The 24,854-nt window shown below is 40.2% G+C and overlaps 1 pseudogene; it reads right to left on the bottom strand.

Annotated features, from left to right (window-relative positions):
- The window catches only part of LOC140931628 (guanylate-binding protein 6-like), an 82,514-nt pseudogene that overhangs the window by 28,583 nt on the left and 29,077 nt on the right, over positions 1-24,854 (bottom strand).

Raw genomic sequence — 24,854 nt, 5'->3', positions numbered from 1 at the left:
CTACACCAACTACAGCTACTACACCAACTACACTAACTACACCAACTACACCTACTACACTAACTACAGCTACTACACCAACTATAGCTACTACACTAACTACAGCAACTACAGCTACTACACCAACTACACTAACTACACCAACTACAGCTACTACACTAACTACAGCTACTACACCAACTACACCAACTACACCAACTACACCAACTACATTAACTACACCAACTACACCAACTACATTAACTACACCAACTACACCAACTACAGCTACTACACCAACTACAGCAACTACAGCAACTACAGCTACTAAACCAACTACACTAACTACACCAACTACACCAACTACAGCAACTACAGCAACTACACCAACTACACCAACTACATTAACTACATTAACTACACCAATTACAGCAACTACAGCAACTACAGCAACTACACTAACTACACCAACTACATTAACTACAGCAACTACAGCTACTACACCAACTACACTAACTACACCAACTACAGCTACTACACTAACTACAGCTACTACACCAACTACACCAACTACATTAACTACACCAACTACAGCAACTACAGCAACTACAGCTACTACACCAACTACAGCTACTACACCAACTACACTAACTACACCAACTACACCTACTACACTAACTACAGCTACTACACCAACTATAGCTACTACACTAACTACAGCAACTACAGCTACTACACCAACTACACTAACTACACCAACTACAGCTACTACACTAACTACAGCTACTACACCAACTACACCAACTACACCAACTACATTAACTACACCAACTACACCAACTACATTAACTACACCAACTACACCAACTACAGCTACTACACCAACTACACCAACTACAGCAACTACAGCTACTACACTAACTACAGCTACTACACCAACTACAGCAACTACAGCAACTACACCAACTACACCAACTACACCAACTACACCAACTACATTAACTACACCAACTACACCAACTACATTAACTACACCAACTACACCAACTACAGCTACTACACCAACTACAGCTACTACACCAACTACACTAACTACACCAACTACAGCTACTACACCAACTACAGCTACTACACCAACTACACCAACTACATTAACTACACCAACTACAGCAACTACAGCAACTACAGCAACTACACTAACTACACCAACTACATTAACTACAGCAACTACAGCTACTACACCAACTACAGCTACTACACCAACTACAGCTACTACACCAACTACACTAACTACACCAACTACAGCTACTACACCAACTACACCAACTACACCAACTACAGCAACTACACTAACTACACCAACTACATTAACTACAGCAACTACAGCTACTACACCAACTACAGCTACTACACCAACTACACTAACTACACCAACTACAGCTACTACACTAACTACAGCTACTACACCAACTACACCAACTACAGCAACTACACCTACTACACCAACTACAGCTACTACACCAACTACAGCTACTACACCAACTACAGCTACTACACCAACTACATTAACTACAGCAACTACAGCAACTACAGCTACTACACCAACTACAGCTACTAAACTAACTACAGCTACTACACCATCTACACCAACTACACCAACTACATTAACTACACCAACTACAGCAACTACAGCAACTACAGCTACTACACCAACTACACTAACTACACCAACTACAGCTACTACACTAACTACAGCTACTACACCAACTACAGCAACTACAGCTACTACAGCAACTACAGCAACTACAGCTACTACACCAACTACACTAACTACACCAACTACAGCTACTACACCAACTACACCAACTACAGCAACTACACCAACTACAGCTACTACACCAACTACACCAACTACATCAACTACACCAACTACAGCAACTGCAGCAACTACAGCAACTACACCAACTACAGCTACTACACCAACTACAGCAACTACACCAACTACAGCAACTACACTAACTACATTAACTACATTAACTACAGCAACTACAGCCACTACACCAACTACAGCTACTACACCAACTACACTAACTACACCAACTACAGCTACTACACTAACTAGAGCTACTACACTAACTACAGCAACTACAGCTACTACACCAACTACACTAACTACACCAACTACAGCTACTACACTAACTACACCAACTACATTAACTACACCAACTACAGCAACTACACCACTACACCAACTACAGCTACTACACCAACTACAGCTACTACACCAACTACACTAACTACACCAACTACAGCTACTACACCAACTACTGCTACTACACCAAGTAGACCAACTACACCAACTACATTAACTACACCAACTACAGCAACTACAGCTACTACACCAACTACACTAACTACACCAACTACAACTACTACACTAACTACAGCTACTACACCAACTACACCCACTACACCAACTACACCAACTACACCAACTACATTAACTACACCAACTACATCAACTATAGCTACTACACCAACTACACTAACTACACCAACTACAGCTACTACACTAATTACAGCTACTACACCAACTACAGCAACTACAGCAACTACAGCTACTACACCAACTACTGCTACTACACCAACTACAGCTACTACACCAACTACAGCTACTACACCAACTACACTAACTACACCAACTACAGCTACTACACCAACTACAGTTACTACACCAACTACAACTAATGCACTAACTACTGCTACTACACCAACTACAGCTACTACAACATTCTCATAGTGGGCTTAGTGGTCACTTAATATCTCTATATTCGTGACGGTTATCATGAACCCATTACCGGAATCTTTGATGGAATCTTCCCTATAGTTCACAGAACCTTTCTATTGAGTTATTTTAGAGGCTGCTGGCTCTTGGATTTTTCTTGTGCTCAAAGTATGTGGACATATAATGAAGCGGCTATCGAGTTGGCGGCGGCCGTTTTTGTAAACGATTACAAGAGCATCAGGCCATGAGTTTCGTGACGAAACTAAACTCCTGGCGAAGGAAACATTATAAAATTCGGCTAGATTCCTTCTTGTATTTATCTGGATTCACAGCAAAGATAAACACGACCGTTTGCTCGTCCAGATTGTTCTCAACGGACTTAGAGAGGCTTGTTAGTACGAGTTAGATCCTGTAAATGTCATGTTTTTGAACTGTTTGTGTTCGAGCATATTTTTGGAAAATAGCAGAGTTTACTTTCCCTTTTTATCAACGGACTGCTTATAGTGGAGTAGTATACCAATGATGCTTGGTTCTGTTTTTCTCGACGTCGCAGTGATTCGGCACGATCGAACAATTTTGCGCGATAATGTATGTTTCCCTAAGATCAAAACAAAGACTTGATGTCTCTTGTTCTATCAGCATCTAAATTATAAAATCACTAGCGACAGACAAGTCTAATTGTTAATGATTTGAAACAGTCTTGGTCTTTATCTTCGGTCTAGCGTCTTTTGTAGTTCGTTTGCAAAATACAACTTCGATCAGCCTGTTCGATTTATTTTGTTGAATAAGACAATATGTTGTTGTTGAATTTTTGTTTGCGCTCTATTTTATAAATGGCATGCGTTTTTACTTCAAAACTACAAGTAAAATTGTCGTCACAATTTTATTCTTGATCTAGCATAACCAGAGAAAAAACGTTCCGTGAATTCTATCGAAATATCCCTTATCTAAACCCATTTCGCTTGTTAACCTCTCTAAATTCGGAGCCTTGGACGTGACAGAGAAGATGGAGAAAGTCACGCGTTAAAAGCAATAGAATTTTGACAGTTGAAAGTAATTTGCATAACCTCAGAGCGCACATGGAGAAAGTCACGCGTTAAAAACAATAGAATTTTGACAGTTGAAAGTAATTTGCATAATCTCAGAGCGCATGCTCTCCAGCTGACATAGCCCCTTTAATTGACCACGACGACAGCGAAAACATTAACAACAAACACCAATTTTATAGATTAGCAAAACATCAGCTTGGAATGTGCATCATACCATTACCCTTAATTTGATCGTTTATTTAAAAAAGCTATCCTATTACTACGATCCGGGCATGTTTATTTTCTGTTGGAGTTCGAATTTTTCTCATGCTCATTCTCATGCTCCACGAAGATCGATTCCGAGGATTTGTTCTGGTTAGACGCTGAGTTCACATGTGTAACACGTACATTGAAGAATGCTGTTTCTCCTCGTGACGGTACTATTGCTTCTCTGTCAATCAATACGGAGGGAGGGTCCACTGCGTTAGTTTTGACCCGAAAACAAGAGGCGATCGCGCGACACTTACCGTCTGTCCGTAAACAGTTTTCAAGTTCGCATTTTTCCAAGGTTCGCTGTCACAGCTGCTGTCACATTGTTCGTTCATCGTTCGCTCACACTTTACGGTCCCTCCCATAGCAAGTGCTGTATTGTCGCGCGGACGCGGTCGATATGCTTGAATATTCAAATCGACTAGTAATCCTGCCCGTTTGCGGGTCATGGCGGAGCGTAAAGGAATGAGCGAACGATTATCGTGCAGTTGCGATGGGTTTGGGGAGCCAGCGAGCAAGAGGCCGGAGCACACTTTATTTGCAGATTAGCCGATAGCATTTTGGAGCGGATTCGTCGATTATTATCAAATTTATTACGCTTCGCTTGGAGATGGTCTCTTTTTCTTGTAGCCAGCCTTTAATTCTTCTTTAGTGGATAGTACCTACGAGTGCAAAACTTGACAAAATGCCATTTTAACCTGCCAGGACCGACAATGAGACGTTCAGTTAAGGGTATGTTAGCTTTGCTTTGCTATATTTTGACTTCTGGGCTATTTTAGTTCGATAATAGGGTTCTTAAATATAACGGCTCGTAAGAGTGTCAGATGGGAGATTCAACGACTCATCCCATTTTGACCATGTTATTGACATACACTTCGTCTGGGCCGCCTTTGCTGTACATAGATATATATTTTTACTTTGGATGGTTTTGGGGAAGTAATTGTAATGAAAATTGTAAACAAAAATTTTGTTCAGGAAGGATTATTGGATCTTGTGTCTTATAGGAGGTGTCGACCGACATATCGGTCGAGTATCGGCCGACATATCGGTCGATAGTCGTTCGTGATGGTAACGGAAGTGTGTCGGTAATGTATCGGTAAACCGTTGGTCGAGTATCGATAACGTATCGGTCGAGCAACGGCACCGCCTGTTCAACTTTGATACCGACCTCTTCCGTAGCGCTTTTCTTTGTTTAATACCAGTGGCACAGCTGCCTTTAAACCATTAAGCCCAGGCTTAACAAGAATTCGGGTCCAAATTCAATGAACGTCATCTTGGTTTTTTAAGTTGATTCGTTGTACGGATCCCCTTTGTTCACCCCAATCATTTAGGATAAAAATTCGTACTTTTGCACAGTCTCAAGCTTTCTCAGCTAATCGCTTCCTTCTTCTTTGACAACTTACAGAGATACATAGAGGAAATCAGCAAAAGACCTTACAACTGAGAGAGTTGCAATACTGTTCACTGTTCTTGTTGCCACATCTGTGTTTACTGCGACTCCAGAGAAATGATTTTGCACTAAGACAAGGGTGAAAACTAGTCATGACACGTGCGATCCCGATATTAACAGAACGGCTGATTCCTAGCTCTTGCGCTCACTAGCTTAATTGCAATAATGCCAGAGGCAACCATTTTAGAGATCATCCTGAATATGATCATCCCAGTTCAGGCTCTGATCAATTTTTACACCAAGGGATTTAGAAACCAGGACCGGCATGTTTAACCGGAGCGTCTTTGATGGGGTGCAGCACTCGTGACAAATGTCTTACCTGACTTACAGCCGTTTTTACACAGGATTGTGTACGACTACTATGGTAAGACCTGAACCAGTCTCCTTCTTCGGGGCCGGTTATACCATGTCAGTGAAGTTTAGATAGTAGTAAGGTATGGTCAACCGTATCAACAGCCTTTTTGAGGTCCAGAAACAAAACGGCATTAATGTTACCGTGCTCAATATTCAATGACCAACCATCAATTGCCTCAAGTAAGGCAGTGTAACGGTAGACTGAGCAGAACGAAAGCCAGATTGGTTACTTGACAGTAGTTTATTATCTGTCAAGTATTTATACAGCTGATCATAAATTGTACCTCAAAAATCTTGGCGACCACAGTATCGGCCTATAGTTGTTTTCCTTCATTCTGGTAAAGTGGAGTAACTCTAGCGCTTTTCCACTCATCGGAAAATATCTTTTTTTCAAGTGACAGTTTTAATAAACACGTCAATAAGAGTGAAAAAATATGGTCATCGAACTGCATTCGCGCAGATCCTCAAAAAATTGGGGAAAAAAAGGCTAGTCTCAAAAGTGTCAGATTGTAGTCTTGTAACTTTCGACTGTGTCGCTGTGACTGTGTTATCAGCAATAAACGCTCAGTCGCCAAAAAAAACCTTCGAAAAATTGATAAATTCGCCCCTAGCCAAAACATTTTTTGCCTTAGAAGATAGCCTGAGTATCAAGCGTTTCTGGGGGAAAAGGGGAAGAGAGAAGGGACCCTAACTCTAACCCCAGCCCCCCTACCACACCTAAAATCTCCTCTCCCTTACCCATTAGGACGGCCTGATACTCGGGCTATTGGGAAGAGGCAACTGAAATCTAGTAGAGGAATCCTTATAAGTATCGTAGTGGACCTCATTTTTGTTATGGGCCTCAATTTACTCACATACAGTTTCCAGGTCATCCTCAAATTTCCTGTAAAGGGGGATTTTCCGTGGGACCTGATGGGACTTGATGGTGGCTTACTGACTAATATCTAATTCAACCAAGGGGCAATCATGATCAGAGGTGCCAGGTACTATGATCGTCAAACAAAAAGGAAGAAAGGCCGCCTGATCGCAGCAGGTTAGGTTTTTCCTATGCTACTCTAGTATTTGAAATGATATCAGAAGAAACCCTAGTCATGCGCAAGACCTTCCCGTGACTTTTGCTGAGACAAATCTGGTAACTCGATGTGAACAATGCGCTACGTTTCGCGATATCAAATTTGACCGAAATGGGCAAGGTAAAGGCAAGTGTCCATCTGTCTGGCCCGAGCTTCTCGGGCTTGCTCAACTCTTCTGTATGCTTTGTCCACTACGGAAAGCCATAATTTTCTGTGAGTAAAGCCACGCGAGGCGAGCGAAAAGGTAAAATTATGCAAAGGAGGAGAGATTTTTCGTCCTCTTTCCTCGCGTTTCGCTGCTCGCCCCCTTCGCTTTCAATGAAACATTTAGCATCTAAACCGATAAGTCCACCGAGGTGTCGGCTGAGTGTCGGTGAAATCGCAGTGATATGTCGGTGATCCGTCGGTGAAGTGACGACCGACTATCGACCGACTATCTACCGAGAATCGACCGACTGTCGACCGATAGTCATCAGGGACCGACTATTGGCCACATATCGACCGACACACGATCGGTACTCGGTGGACAGTCGACCGATGTGTCGACCGACAAATCGGTCGACGCCTTTACATGTCACACATTATCGGTGTTAAAATCTGTTCACTGTACAGTAAAACTTCCTGTAAACCTTATGCTTATGTTTTAAAGGCTGATCGGCTGTCCTCAGTCCGTTGGAAAGATATTCTTCACGTGCATAATAAAGATCGTGTAACTGTTGCTGCCTATCGTGGCATCGAAGAAGATAATTTTGACTGTAACGTTAACTTAAAGCGTTACCCGATCTTCTGAACACTTTGTGAAGGGTCGGCAGTCCGTGTTCCCTCTCTTCATCGGTTTCATTTGCAGTGTAATTATAGTATTTTTCGCTGCTTCTGTACATGCTTGTGGTCGCTGTGTTAACGGCGTTGCCTTCGCTGTGCTGAGCGATGTCCTCTCTGCTACGCGGTTTCTCGGCTAGCGATGAATTTTAGTCGGCGTTCTCCAGAGTTTCGGTAATCTTCGCCGGCGAGAATTTCAAGCCAATTGTTGTGCTTGCTGTTCTGTTTTATTTGCATAGGAAATTGCTCGTGATTCACCGATCGTACATATTGTTTCACAGACGATGAATAAACACATCAGCCCTAAATGAATACAACGTGAAGGTGCGCCCTGGTCAACGGCGGTAAAGTCTATGTTGCCTGGAAACACAAAATGCTCCATGACATAACGCTACATGACGTCATTGGCGGTCACCAAGCGATATATTCATAGAAAGAAAGATAGAAAAGATAGAGCATCCAGTTTTGCAGTTGGCTAAGACCACGCGTGGTTCATGTACTGCGCACGCGCTTCGCTTGCTCTCTTATTATTATTATTATTATTATTATTATTATTATTAAAATAGCTATTTATTTCGACGGGGACATTTTTCTCTCGATATCACAGATAACAGGGAAATGAAAAATCTGCTTAGCTGATATTTTGATTCTGTAACAAACTCTCTCCTCAGGACAGTTGTTTTATTTCATTTCTTACCGAGCTATTTATCTCGAAACGCGACATAGTTTTACATGTTTTGAGCTTCGGATTGTTAGCATGGGATTCAAATAAGACCACCATCAGTTTCTAATGCGCATTTACTGGAATTTTATGAAATCTGGCATCTCAGAGATTGAAATATGGCTCAAGTTTTGAGTCAGTGGCAGTAATGAATTGGGTAAAATTTGGGAGGAGGGAAATCTAGTTCCTTTTGTAAAAAGGTCAAGGGACGGGATAAAGTTGAGGAAGAGGGTCAGTAAAATTTGGAGAAGGCTTTCCTCTATTTACTTAAACCTTCTTCTCCCCCCTCTAAGTAATCTTCGGTTTCTAATAGACTTACTCACCGGCCGAGACTATTTGTCCGCTTTTGAAGAGCGATTTTCAAGAGGCCCTACACTGAGAAGCCGGGACAACCGAGCTGGCTCGGCTCTCTAGATCTCAATAAACTCAGTCTCAATATAAAGCCAACTTCTGTAAAGTATTAGTCCTAAGTGTGATATGTTAGCGCACATAGCATGTTTGTGACCGGTCAATGACATTTACAGCTGTTTCTTATGGAGCCTAGTTGCCAAACGCAATCGATCGTGGAACCGCGTTTCAGTTCAGTGAAAATCAAGGAGCTACGGTTTGCTCATTTGGCAGGTTTTACCTTTACGTGTCTCAGCGTCGAAAAGAAGCCCTAAACGAATGCAGCTGTTTCTAACTTTTGGAATTGGCTTTGGTTTCTGATTGATTTCAGATTTGCCGATATCCGAATGATGCGGATTTCCGGATTCCACTTCTCCGATCGGTTTACGTGTGAACCTGCATTTAACCTTGCAAGGCTGGTTGAATAGAAGCTTTACTTGAAGTTGTAGCTCTGAAATCTCAATTTTCTGACCCAAAATGAAACTCCTACTTAGTTGATTCTCTGATTGTCGAAACTCTCAACTCTGTACAGGCGTTTTACCGTGCTATTTAGCTCGAAATGTGACAGAGTTTCACCTGTTTTGAAACTCGGATTGTTTGCACGCGGGATTCAAAAATGGCCGCATACCAGCAACTTCTAAGATACATTTACTGGAATTTTATGGAGTCTGGCATCTAAGAGATTGGGATATGGCTCAATTAGTGAGTCAGTGTTAGTAATGAATTAGGTAAGCCGTACTTTTGACAAAATCTGCTTGAGATAAATTCGTCAGTCTCCAAATCTGAAATTATCGCATTAGCTTGCAGGTACGTTGATATAACTGAAACGGTCATAAATTTTAAAATAATGAAATCGTATATGAGATTTCGTATATTCTTAATAATGGATGATCTATCTTTTTGTCTATTTGATCTAGAGCTTTCCACTAGGTCAGAAAAAGGCGTTTAAACTATGGTCATTTTTAGCCTTTCGCTCCAGGCAATTAGCTGGGGCCATATTTTGCTTGATTTCGTCTTTTCGGCTACATTTAGTGAATAACTATTACTTTCACGAGAAACTAAAGATGTTTTCCGATAAATAGGTGTAAAATGCATTGGCAGATGATGAAAATGAAACACTTTACAACGCTGCAAAAAATGCCAAAGTTTCAATTTTCGAGACGTACGAACTGGCCGTGGCGGGACAAAATGCTCAGTTTCCCTGACCTCGGCCAGAAAATTATTGTGAATCAAAGCAACGCTATTTGAGTTATCTTCTCGATAAAACTTTTCACTTGCCAGAGTTTCCGGACCAAAATTTGTGGTCACGCGAAATTGAGTGGGCGGTTTTTACTGAGACTGCCTCTTAATAGTCGGAAACCAAAATGTGACATCCACGTGCATTTTGGTCTGATTTTTAGCAACATAGCTATTTTTACCAACTTGAATACGCTGATTTTGAAACTCATTGTTGCCAAGCTCAATTTTAGCGTAAAGATGGCATTTTGGGGCATTTCATTATGACGTCATTGTGCAAATAAGGAGTTTTCTTTCTTTAACAATTTTAATTTAAATATAACCAAAAACGCTTTGAAATTGCTATAAGTGTACTGTAAAGATCGTTGAGAGAATTTCGACAGTTTTTACACTGTTTTCTAATAAATGATAAGCCGTCACGTCAACATCGACCTTGCCCTGTCATAGAAATTCACCTTGTCAAGGGTATGGTCAGGCGTCAAGTACGCTCCTTGTATAATTGTGATATTTTGGTGAAAAACCGTGTTTATATTTACAACTGGAGATTAAGTTTTAGTATTTTTTTGTATATTGTTGAATCTAAGTCACTTCACAATTTACTTGGTCGGGTTTATGATAGTAACTGGTCGAATTTATGTAAAATTTACGAATAGAACATGTCAGGACGTCGCTCCTTACTCTAAGGTTTCAGTTTGCCATATTGTAAGAATGGTAAATGAATTTTCATAACTCTCTTAAAGAGTTAACATCGCTTAAGCTTTTCACATAAGCGAGTGCCGGTTGATGCAGCAGTTAGCGTCGGCCCAAGTACATCCACACAGCCGAGAGCACATGACATACAACTTACTGTAATTACAGCGCAGCCAGTGGCGAACCAGGTTAAAACTAACTCCAGACAAGCCTCTAAGATTGAATTGAGGGTCATAAAGATAGAGACCAGTAGATCCTCATCTTCAGCGTTCATGCTGTCTCCTCAAGGTACGGAAGCTCCGCTTTTGGAATCTGTGCCTGGCGCCAAACCTTGGTTTGTTAGTGGTATCTCTCAGGTGTTACTTAAATGCGTCGCAAATAGCGCGTAGCTTCAGTTGGTCTCTTAATCCGTCATACATAACGGACAAACAAACCTTTCTGCAGGTGCGATGGTGTCAGCACGGAGGACGTTGAGACTCGTCCAAGGAGGAGGAAAGACGAAGTGCGGCCTCACAGTCTTCTTTGAATGTTTACAGATAAATTAAACGAGGTGCTGTCACAGCCTGTGATTGCATTAAGTGGTAACAATGCCCTGGGGATAGCCAGCTTTTCGACTAGTTGTAGGCCTGGCTGACTTTCATTTCCACACATACTGAAAATTGCACGCATGACAAGTACGCACTGACCTCGGCAACACTTTGAGCACCTACACTTTTTAGCTTACTGCAACAACGCATAATTTATTATACAAGCGGTAGAGTGATCGAACCAAAAATTTGTTGAATCGGGCCTACATGTCTATGGGCTGGCTACGCCCCTGAACATGACAAGTTACGAGGAAGATTTACTGAGATCTCTTGCAAAAGTATCTAATTTGGCTTCTATGAAGTTCCTGCTCATATCCATTTTCCTTGATGACAGCTTATTGCGATGCGCCAGGAGAAGTAAATAGTGGAGACGTCTGTGTCTTTAGAGGAGAGTACCACGTTGTTTATATCCTCGTTAAGAATGATTACATAAAACAACAAAATTTCATATCGACTTCTTCGTGGCTGGATTTCGAACAGCTACGACAAGGATAGTATCTCAAAAGAAAATTGCTTTTAATTTGAACAACCACAGGATGCGACAATGGCAGTGTCAACGAATGGTTGTCCGACACGCTCGGCTGAGAGAAACCGTGCTAAATCCACTTTCTTCTCTTCTAGTGCAGGAAATACTTGCAATGGAACATCTCTTCTTACTCTTCCCACAATCTGCGCCACGTTCTTGGAGCGCCGACCTCTTGTCGTTGCTTTAATGGATTGCTTACGATAACGATCGAATAACACAGCGATCCTCTCTTTAACACAAAGTCCACGTGTAGCCCGAAAAGCCTCTGAATGTTTGTTTTTTCTGATTTTCCAACAACAATTAGCCATCGATGAACAAAGCAGCATTTCCTTGAAGTGTGATTGACTCCGGGCACCTTTGCTTTCTCTGTCAGAAATTCTGCCACAGAAGACTTGTTTCCTGTTCGCATACTGTGGCTCATGGTTTCTGCGAGAGACAGTGGCATTGGTATTGGCTCATGCTTCAATATGGCTTGCATTTTTACCTCGCTCCTAAATTCATACACTGTCTTTAATAGACAGCATAAAATTCTCTTGTTTGGGTAAGACTGGTCTGCGGAACTGCAGACCCCTGTGGAAGCGGCGGAACTTACGGAACCTAAAGAAATGACTGTTTTTATTACAACTGCCTTTGGCTAACGTGATAAAATAATTGGTTAGAATCAATTTTTTTACAATAACTGAGCGACTTCTCGCCCGCTGATTGGTCGAGATCTAGAGTTATTATCGAGAATTGAGTAGCACTAATCGAGAGCTCTAGTTGCGAATCAGGAAGTCTTCGGATCGCGGACTTCCGGCTTGTTAACAGTTGTCGAAATAAAACAAAAGGACGTGGTATAGATTTTTAAATCTCTTACTGTATTTAAAAATACAGCAAGATGAGAGTGAGGGTATTCACTTCTCGTGACGGCAGACCGCTGAAGCCATCACCATACATGCGGCAGAATCTTTGCGACCTCCTCAAATTCATTTTTACAATAAACGTATTATGCCGTCTCTTATCTAAACTGGAACTTAGTCCCACTATTGAATTCATATCAAACTGCTCTTTCAAATCTTCTCCTTTCTCTACGTCAAGGCGTCCTTCAATGATGGTACCGATTATTGAAGCTGTTCTTTGCACTTTATACTAACCCTACAGACGAACATCAGTACCTTTTACGCTCATCATGTCACCCAGGAGAGGGGGGGGGGGGGGGGGGAAGGGGAGAGATTGTTACTCGTGTTAATTTTTGCTGGGTACGTGCCGCTGGCCTCTCAGAACCCCTACCCGATAGTCTATTCTGTGGCCAAACATAGAACCCATGTTACTCACTTTTGGGAAAACGTAATTTTCGCCATCCCAACTTAGTAACTTTCTGTTTATGCATCTACTTCTTTCTGTTTATACCCCTTACACACTAAACGAGCTTTTCCATTCAGCCTTGCCCTGAGAATACGACGTAATGTTCCTCTAAAGAGACGTTCAAACTGCGTTCTAACGAACAAAAACAATATTTTAACGAGCTAACACAATACCGTATCTTACATCTACTTTCAACTTTCAACTTTTCAACTTTCAACTTTATTTAAATTTGAAAATATAGCAAGAGATACATTGGGACTGGCCTGCAGTTAGCGAGGCTATTCGAGGCAGGCCAGGCTACATAATTTACAACAAACTAGACAAATACAAAGAAATTAGGCGTTATATAAGTATATACATTTTACATTAAATAGATACGTTCTACTTAAATGCAAGGACAATAATTAAAGTGAAATTTTAAAAATAAGATACAATGAAAATAACGGACAAGAGAATTACTTTTTCATTTTCACGATGATCGTATCCACATCAATATATGAGTCTCCAGTTTCAAGGAAATCGAGTAGCATTTCTTTTAGTGATCTTTTAAAAGCTTTTTTCGATCTTTCTTTAAGAATTTGAGGTATCCCATTCCAAATTTTGACCCCAACACGCGAAAAAGCATTTCGTTTGACACTGAGTCGAGATTCTTTAGTATAAAAATGTTCAGAGGTTGAGGCACGTGTGTTGTAAGTATGAACACTAGAAATTCGAGATAAGAGTTTCGAAATATTAACCGGAGCAGTGTTTTTATTTACATCATACATAAGACTACAAACGGATTCATAATATAGAGACTGTAAAGGTAGAATTTTTGCATTGACAAAAAAAGGTTTTGCGTGGTCGTTTGTTTCAGCAAAATATATTAAACGCAGTGCGCGTTTTTGAAGGACAAGAATTTGGTCAAGGAAAGTTTTACACGCGTTGCCCCAAGAGATAAGACCATAAGTTAGATAAGGTGTAATAAGTGACTGATAAATATTTAAGAGGGTGCAAGTGGGAACAATATGCCTTAATCTCGCAATTAGCCAAATTGTTTTACTTATTTTATTTGCAACAGAGTGAATATGGATCTTCCAAGATAGATTTTCATCAATTAACAGTCCAAGATATTTAATAAAGTTTTTGCGTTCAAGGGTAACCTTTTTATTGCTTTCATTGTCAAAAATATTGACCTGGGGATCATAGTTGAGTTTTTTTTGGTATGGACGAAAAATTACATAGTTTGACTTTTTAATATTCAGGGAAAGTTTGTTTGAAGTCAGCCAGTTATACACGTGTTGGTTTGTCAATAGTTGGAGGGAGATAACAACTTTGAAGAGCCAGTAAGAAGTCGCGACTGTAATTACAAGTTTTGATTTTTTGAAGACATAAATTAAAATCACCTAAGAGACATAAATTCTTCCCTGTCGAAGTAAATTTGTCGATAGTCTCTTCCAAGTATTTAAGAAAGCTCTCTGGAGAATTACGTTGACTCCACAGATTACGTTTTTCTTCTTAACAAAAGAAATTTCTATCCACAATGCCTGAAAAGATTCGGTGGAAGTTTTTTCTAAAACTGAATAACTAAGTGTTTCATCGACAAAGAGGCCTACACCACCACATGCTAGAGGTGTTGGGACGCGTTCAAAAACGTAACCGGGTATGTTTGAAAGGCCTGTATTCTCATTAGAATTGGTGATTTTAGTTTCTGTGACACCAATTATATTGAAGTGAATACCTATTTCTTGTAAATAATGAGTCACTAGATTTTCGAGGTTACGATTAAGGCTTCTAATATTATTGTGAAAAATTGAGAGACTAGATTCAATTTGATCCTGCGTAAGATTATTAGTAAACTGCTTAAGACTGTGTGGAGAAAAATATCGGCTTCTAATACATTGGCTCATTAAAGCATCGTTATCAGTTTGGTTGGTATCAAAGGCCATATTCAAATTAAACAAATCCAGATCATATAAACTATGGAGATTATCTAGATCTCGTTTAGTCGGGAGCTCACTATTAACTGAATTATTAAATTGGCCATGGGCAAGGGCTAAGTTACCTCTGAAATTAAAGTACGGTAAATCTTTTAACAGAGATTTATTTAACTTCTGTTGTTGCTTAGTACTGGTCTTTGTAGGCATTTCAATAGTCAAACTTGATTACTTCGTAATGACAGAATATAAAAAGTACTTGAGTACTTAGCTCTGTAGGTGATCGTTCACTCCAGCTTCTGAGGCCGTGCTAAATTTCTTGTTAAGCTCAGAAAGGTCGACGAATTTGTAAATTGTGGATTCTTCAGACTTGCGAAGATACACAAAGCCATTTTTCGCCCAACAAAATTTGTACTTCTTAGCCTCTTTGACTTTCTTTGCTTCATGATATAAGGCTTGTAACCGTGGCGTTAAGTGATCATAGATATTAAGGTACTTGACATTGATATAAGCTGCAAATCCAAGTTCTTCGGTGGGCCGTATCAATATCCTGGATCGACACTCCCTTTACTCCCAAGGCTGAAAATAACTGTAGGCATAGATTTACAGTTTGCTCAGGGTGTTCACGTTCAGCAACCATCGGCATTCCGACTATCTTGATGTTGAATTGGTAGCTGTACAGTTCAAAAGCATCTAGCGATTTCTGGATGCGGTCGCAGGTCTCAGATATCTTATCGACTCTTGCCCTAATTTCTTCAAGCTCTTTACTGGCACTTACTTTGAAAGCAATTAAATCATCATACTGGTGCGAAACAAACTCCACTAATTTGGTTTTGTCTGGTGACAACACTTCGACGCCATTACCGAAAGTTAGATTGCATTCTTCAGTTCGTTCACTTAACTCTTTCAAAACCTTTTCTAGCTTCACTTTAAGCTCCGCTACTTCGTCCTTGAGTTCTTTGTTTGCTTTTCTCAATTTTTGTTCACTATTTGTCATGATAATTTATTAGAGAGAGTTACCGCTCGCAACTGGCTCGACGTTACCGGTTAACTGGATACAATCTCAGTCTCGTTAACCAGGGGATTCAAAGATACCACCAAGACATTCGCTCAATATCATCTGCTTTTCACAAACACATTCACATTAAATTCTCTCATCCTCCCAACCTTGTGCTACTGTGTTAAATATAAACCTCTCGTTGCCTTCCTTCGTACTAACAAGCCGGAAATCCTCGATTTGTGGACTTCCAGATCGGAACCAGAGCTCTCGATTAGAGCCAATGTGTTATGCCCAATTATTCACAAAATCGTCGAGTGCGAGCGCTACAGGAAGCTATCTTGACCGGGTCCAGCTTGAACTGCTTAGGGGGCGGGGGAGGGTTTGGGAACCCTAAGGTCCGCCGTCTCGGTGTGAACGTGAGCGCTCGATCTCGATGATCTTACGGGGAAATAGGGGACTGTGAACATTCTATCATTTACGTTATAATTGATTTACCTAATTGTTTTATCACATTGGCCAAAGACAGTTGTAATAAAAACAGTCATTTCTTTAGGCTCCGTAACTTCTGCCGGTTCCCCAGTTCCGTGGCTCCACGGTCTGCAGTTCCACAGATTAGTCCTACCCCTCTTGTCTGCATCCAGAATTTTTTATCTTGAAGCTAGTTGTAGCAATTTTAACTTTTTTTTTTCTCTGTCTGAAGAAAGTATATGCTCCATTACATTGCCCAAACGTTTCAACTTGAGTGATCCCTCGTAACAACTAGGACAAGAGACTGCTTAATTTCCGAAGTCGCAGGTAGGATCTTTTATTTGACTGAAGAACATCCCAAATTATTGTAGTGTAGTGCATTTTCAGCTTCATTATCTTGCCTTTGTCTCTCCCGGGCACTCTCTCTGTCGATAAAGAGGTCATCGTGGTGTATGTTATACGACATCGTTGATGCCTACGCACCAATATGAGAACCCAGGTTGTAAGATAGAACCCATCTGCTAAGCGCACAGGAAGTGTTCGTGATACAGGTTAGTATTCGCGCACCGCTGGCTCGGCTCGGTTGTATTACAGGGAGAGAGAGATCTCACGTGGAGTGCCGTTTAACTCTTTTTCCAGTCACCCTTTTGTCTTTTCGGTATTAGTTTTCACCTTTGAATTAACCGTTAAACGTTTTTACCTCGAAGTGCTTGGTGCAGGAACAGAGAGGTTTTACGATTGCTAAGAACACGTGTTATGGACGATGTTGAAAGGGTTGCATGTTTTTACTTGCAGCTTCCTGTTTATACAAGTATTACATTCGCTTTCAAAAAGTAACTATATGAAGGGGGTGATCAGTTGTTAATAAGTTATGGTTTAATATTAGTAGGCACAGCTTAAAAACTGCCAGAAATTTTCGTTATCATCTTAACAGTACACCTATCACAAGTTCAAATCGTCTCTGGTTATAGTAAACTTAAAATTGTTAAAGGAAAGAAAACTCCTTTTTTGGACAATGACGTCATAATGAAACGCCCCAAAATACCATCTTACAAATGATTCAAGCTTAGCAACAATGATTTTCGAAATCAGCGTACTCGGGTTAGTAAGAATAGCTATGTTGCCAAAAATCAAAGAAAAATGCCCCTGGGTGCACATATTTCAGTTCCCCCGTGTACCGACTGTTAAAGTCGTCAGCCATATATCATAACCCGTGAGCGTTATTCAAATATATTAGGAGACGGCTGGGTGACTGGCGTAGGATTTAAAGTGCTTACTTTTTACGTCAGAAGTCGAAAATCAACTTTTGCTGTTATTCCTATAACGTCATTTGCCCGTCAAAAACAAATAAAATAAGAATCCAAAAACAAACGATTGTTAGAAATACCGAGTTCTGTCATCCTGTGTAAAGTTTGAGCTCAAAAAAAATAAAAATAGCAAAATTAGTTTAGAAGGGACATTTTTGTATGCGTTTATCCGCCGTGAAAAGGAAAAATATTTGACGAGGCCTAAAGGTAGCCTGTGTACAGACGTCCCCCCTCCCTCAGGAAAAATCGGGAGAGGAGACGTCTGTGAATCGCCTACGATAATCGTGTTCCCGTTTCCCCGGAATGTTGGGGACAGCCTCTGATTGGTTGTAATGTTAATTCCTTGACGCAAATAATTTCTGTTGATGTGATTGGTGAATGAACCTCTGAATAGATTCCCCGGGGAAAAGCTCAGCCTTTGTGGATATTCATATTTGTTTAGCGGCATTTGTATTTCGGTTCTCTCGAAAAGGCATGAGAAGTTAAGACCACCGATGTTTGCTGCACCGGTTGCGGGTGCGTCTGTCTGTACCGGTCGGTATTGTAAATAAATGAGAAGGCATACAAAATCCAACGTCAATTACAGGTCAATTACCCCAAAAAGATTCTATTAAAGAATTGATTATTTGAAAAAATGAATCCGTTAGTCGTTCCCGTAACTGGTCTAAAATTTAAATCGGCATTCCTGTATGCGTAACGAGCAGTGAATAAACCTCCTTGCATTTGGTCAGATTGAAAATCTTTGAATGAATTAAATGTCTTAGAAGACATTTACATCAAATTTAGGGAAACTGAGCTAGTAGAAATTTCGTAACTGAATCGCGTGTGAATTCACGGCTCATTACGAATACATTAATGGGATCTTGGCAGGTACGCTTGACCCGGCTTGACTGTAATCAGATCTTATATCTGGATTTTTGGGTGGACATTGCGTGAAGATGTTCGGCTGGCCTGTGCACAGACGCCAGAGCTAATTTCCGACCTACATGTGCCTTTTCAACTGTCAGCGATAGAACAAAAAATAATTTATGCAAATGTTACGTCTCCTCTCCCGATTTTTCCTGAGGGAGAGGGGACGTCTGTACACAGGCTACCTAAAGGTTACTCTTGCTTATTCAAGTTTCCTAAAGCCAAAAAGCAACGTGAGAAAAAAAATTAAACCTCAAGCCTTTGCTTCTCCTGTTGTTGACGAGCCTTGGCTAGCTTCTCATCAGAGTCTTTGAGTTTTCCTAGAATATTCAAGGATCGTTTCCGTTCTTCGGAAAGAGCCTGTAAGCAATCAAAAAAGAACACAAGTTCATTGAAAGGAATAACAGCCTAGCAGTTCAATCGAGCGTCTTCATTTGCGACTAGGAGGGGATGTCTGTTTCATTCTTCACTCCGACAAACCAATCTAACTCAGCAGATGAGGGGTCATTACTCAATTCGAAAGAAATGGACTAATTTCAATGTTTAATCTTACCGGTTGAAACTCTGCAAAAACTGCGTCAATAACATCTTTGGCACCTATAGCAGAATTGTGGTAATCTTCCTTTATCTGATCGCATGCACCATTGATTTCACCGAAAGACATTTTGGCCGCTTTTTTCCCCTGCAGTCGTTGACGGACTGGATCAAGATGCTTCTCCTTCAGCTGACGTAGTAAGCTGTTACAGAATTCTCTTGTCAAATTTTCATTTCTGGTTTCCAATGATATCAGCTTCTCACTTAACAGATTCTAAGCAAAAGAAAAAAAAAATGCGAAAAAAATATACATAAAAATAAAGCTGAGTTTCCTAAACGAAAAAGATTTATTATAGAGAATAGAATAACAGAATAACAACTAGAATGGAATAATACAATAATAGAATAAAAACTAAAAAAGGTAACTCGCAAAAAGCACTACGAATACATTGCGGATTTACATGAAAACGACTTTTAACTGGTATGCTTAGCCTCATTCTGGGATCTGAATACTTTTACAGTGACGAACTAAGCGTGCAACAATAACGCACCACTTAAGGTGGCTGAACACAGTTTTGTGGGCGGTCAGCGGTAACTCGCGTGACAGCGCGTGTTTTAAATTAGACAAATAAACATGGCGGCGAAAAAGCAGTGATACACAGAAGACGATTTCTCAAAATCTACTCATTAAAATTTTCTGATATTTGGCAGAATTTTTACTTTTATCGTACTTTAAGTAATGAGAACTTTAAAATGGAAGTTGAACAGACGAATTTTGTGACACATTTAATAATTATAGTACAATTATATTATTGATTATCTAAAAACCCGTCTGTTAAAATTTGGTCAAATAAGTTTCAAATGGTAATGATTAACTATAGTAAGCTGTGCGCGAGTTTATAGGAAAATCTAATGAGCGAATTTTATGTAAACTAAGCAAAAGTGGAATTTTAAGGTTGTATTCAATCGTTCATGTTGCCATGGACACAATGAAAACGTCAAATTTTACCTGTCAATCAAAATCTTTCATCAGCATATTTTTCACTTGCCAAGTTTCAGCTTGACGGCTGCAACCTTTCTCTTGCCATGATTTGGCAAATGAATACACTCACAAACTGCCAAAACTGTGTTCAGCCACCTTAAAGTCACATTATGAAAGCTTCCACTTAAGTCAAGTATCCTACAACTTTGCTCTTAAGAGAGCAAGTAGAAAGATACTATGCTGATGAGGTTCCTTCTGAGTTAGCTCCTGAAGCCTTCTGAGTAGCAAGGCTTACCGGAAGTCGGTGAACGTAATGCATCAGTCAATTCCACCTGCGCCCAGCCCCCCGGCTATTGCGGGGCAAATGCCCGCCTTGACATTCCCGGGGGTGGGGCATTTGCAAATTTTGCACTGCCCGGGGCCCGGGCATTTGCCAACTCCCGGGCCATTCCCGAGCTTTTGACATGCACGCGGTTTCCTATCAGAATGTAACTACAAAGAAGGTTTTACTGGAAAAAAAGCAGATTGGCTCATCTTTCAAGGACAGGAATACATTGTAGAGGGTTGTTAAGGCATGTTCTCGATTTTACATTTCTTGCAGTGTTGACAGAGGACGGGGCATTTGCCCTCTTTTTTCGTCCCCACCCCGCTGGATATGACAGCTCAAGAGTCCCCACCCCCGGGAATTTGCCATCCAAGGCAAAAGAAATGCTAAAGCCCGGGGGTCAGCCGGGGGGGGAGGGGGGGGGGGGGCTGGGCGCAGGTGGAATCGACTGATGTATAACGCTGATTATTTCATTGTTATTGTCATGATAAATTACATAATTATGCTCACACCACGCATTAAGTTAAGATAAAAGAACTGAAAGAAAAACTTTGACTGGGAATTTAAAAAGCACTAATTGATCGGTAATAATAAATCAAAGTATTGGGATTCCAACTCAGAAATATTTCATTGATTAGATTGTAGGTTATCATTTAACACGTATTCTAATACCACTTTGTGCTATACTTGCTATTAATTTAGTTTGTGTTCCTCTTTTTAATATTAACAAATTGAAAATTTGTATTTAGTTATTGTTGTTCCATTAATTTGTATTTGGTGTGTTCTTATGTTTTATATTGAAGCCACTAGAAAAGGCCGAGTATTGTCCGGTAGGTTCTTGTGTAACAAGCTTTATCTTCATGTGTCTTCATACCCATCTACCCTACCCAATTCTAAACCATTTACTTATTATATACTATTACTTTATTTTATACTAACCTTCAGTTTGTTTAGGTGCTTCTCCGCGGTTCTTTTTGAAATTCCCACCAATTCTGTCATGAAGTAGCCTTCACCTTTCTTTATCGCCATCCCATGAAACTTGCGCAATTCATCATTATCACAAGGACGTTCTTCTTCCACGTTTGACTCCATAACCTCTTCGTATTTTTTCAAAGCCTCTGTTATAGCCTTGGAACACTTCCTCTCTACAAAGGTTTCCCAGGCATTCTGGATGTTAGGAATTACTCCTGGACTATTGATTGCTTCAACGTACAACTGAACCAGTGCAGCGAGAGCTAGAAAACAACATTGAGACCTATGACTTACGCAATCAAGAAACTGAAAAAAGGCTGAAACAATTTAGTGCAAAGTTCTAAACAATTGTCCTAGCAAGCAACCTGGGAGCTGGACATTAGTTTGAGGTGCACAGAAGTAATGCTCAGACTCGAGTGTGATTGAGACAATACATGAAAGAAATGCTTCCACTACGTTGGAGCTTCCCTTACTATAGTTGTATTTTCACTAGCTGAATGGTGTGACATTGCTGTGGTAATTGGTTTCAAGGAATTTATCCCATACTTGTTGTATGTCCTTTGAAAGGTAGCAATTCATTAACAGACCGAATGATTGTGGTCTTTTAGTTCAGCGCATCACACGTTTGGTAAGTGAAGCGACGTTGATAGTAAAAACAACAGAAAGTCTACTAAATTCTTTGCAGTACATGTCGCAAATACATAATAACACTATTTCGCATTGTTTCTAATCATGTGTTTGATTTAATGGTACATGCATTTGATACATGCTGCCTCGCAGGTTAAGCAAATGCGTTATATCAAGTATACTACATGTATGAGAATTTTCCGGGACGTACAGAATTGTAAGACTTTATCCTTTTGTTAATAAATGCATATTGTTGTTGCTATTTCCATTTAACACAAGGAGCGTTTCTTGTAATGTCGTTAAATCAGTTCGGTCAACCCTCTAGCAATTTTTGACGAGATTCGCCAGTTTCGTCAAAATCGCTACTCTCTTTTTGGGACCCCATTTGCCATGAAATTTGAATATTAGCGAAACCCAAGGTAATTATTGCCAGGTTCTAGCCACTTTCGCCAGATACGTACGCCGTTTTCCTCAAAATCGCCTTTCTCCATGGGCCCCTTTTGTCATCCAATTTGAACATTTGCTAAACCATGGCAGATTTCCAGATATCCCATTTTCACCAAGCAGATTCACCGTTTTTGTCAGATTTGTCGTTTCTGTAAACTTCAAGGAGTTTGTTTTATAATCTAATTTAAATTATCGCCTAGCCTTTGGCGATTTTTTGCCAGATTCGGTACTTTCTCCATACTGCTTGAAGGTCTGCAATATTTTCGTCATGTTCGCAATTTTCGTCAAAATCTCCACTCTCCAAAGGACCCCTTTTGGCATGAAATTTGAATATTCGCCAAACCCATGGCAAATTTTTGCCACATTCCCCATTTTCGCCTGATTCGTCACTGCCGTCAGATTCGCCATTTTCGTCAGCTTCGCTGCTTTAGAGGGAGCGCCTTTGGCGATTTTTTGCCGTCAAAGTCATCACTCTGCGAGGGGCCCTTTTTGGCATTCAATCTGAACATTCGCCAAACCGATAGAAAATTTTTGATGGTTTGCCGTTTTCGCCATATTCGTCAACTGAGTTCGCTTCCTTACAAGGAGCACACCTTAAAATCTCTTTTTACATTTTCGCCAAACCTCTAGCGTTTTTTTGTCTGATTCGCCATTTTCGCTTTGGGTGCATTTCTGGACATACGTGGGTCTCTGAAAGCAAAACCAGCCGATAAACCAATGCTAAATGTTCGATACTAGGGCCGACAATTCTAGATACCAACCACTTACAGTAAAGGAAGGACAAAAACGTCATAAACTCTAATGATATAAGAGTATTCAGCAGAGTGTTTTCTTTCTAATATCAGAACAAAACTTTCAACGTGAGCCGGAAAAACAATATTAATTTTTATAAAATGAATAATTTATAAAGGCGAATAAGATACAATAAGAAGATTAAGACCTCCCTTTCTTTTCCTATGTGGTGAAAGAAGCTAATATCGACTACAAACTTGAATATCATACACGTCATTGCTATTGTAAATGAGACGGTGTCCTATACTCTCCTTAAATTACGAAAAAAATCTTTACCTTCTCCAGTAACCAGCTCTCCTTCATTAAAGCTCTTTTTAGGGCTCAAAATATTTTCCAGCAACCGTCTAAATTTATCTAATTCTTGGAAAAAAAGGAATCATCTGACTTTCATTATCTTTGATGTTCTTCAGCAGCTCTTTGTCAGCAGTAGGAGGAGGTAACGAAAACGCTTCAAAACCAGAGAAATAATCTTTGATGCTATCAGCAACCTTCTGGCGATCTTGATTTTCAGCTGATGATGAATCAGAAACGTTGAAAACCTGTATAAATCAGTAAGCAATGGCTGGCTGTTAGTGACATAAAACTGGGCAAACGAAAGCTAAAGGTAAAAAAAAAGGTTAGAGGGCTTACTTAAACCTCTATAAGATCTAAAACATTTTTTGTTCTTCTTTAAGTCGACGAGCATTTCGAGTACATGTCGTGTGGGGAATAATTTCCTAGAGCTGGAAACATAGGAGTTCTGCTAGGGTCAAAACGAAAAAAATGTTACTGTCTACTTGTACCTATTTTCCATGTGTCCCTTTACCTGTCAGCATCCATGTTAGTATCTTGCGAATCAGAGCTAATGCAATTTATGATGCACAACTGCTGGAAATGATTCCTAATTAAAAAGTCGCAACAATTTAAATAAAGTATACCTTATTCAGGAAGTAGTCTTTGACGCTTTTACAATCTGGTGGTAGGTCATGAGTGACGTCTCGTAGCAACCATATGAAGAAAGGAAATGTTTCATAGAAAGACTTTGAGTCATCCTGCGATTTTCCAGCGTCAGCTTTGTGTTTGATCGTACCTCGATGCTCTGAGAGAGTTTAACGATATAGCTAGAAAACTAGTGAAGGAAGTTTAACTCCTCGTAACGATTGAATTATTGCCTTTTAAAGTTAACTGACATATCATAGCACATGATTTTGTTTCAGCCCAATGCAATGAAAATAAATTCGAAAAATGAAAAAAAATATATAGTTAAGAGGATACTTTAGCCCTTCAAGATCTCTCCGTGCAGGAACACCTTGTGAGTTGTATATTAAAACCGAAGCCAGTAAAACC

The sequence above is a fragment of the Porites lutea genome, chromosome 3 (genome assembly GCF_958299795.1).
Source record: "Porites lutea chromosome 3, jaPorLute2.1, whole genome shotgun sequence".
NCBI classification, from domain to species: Eukaryota; Metazoa; Cnidaria; class Anthozoa; order Scleractinia; family Poritidae; genus Porites; species Porites lutea.
Note: the sequence above shows the minus strand (reverse complement) of the source record. Positions and strands in the feature narration are given on the sequence as shown.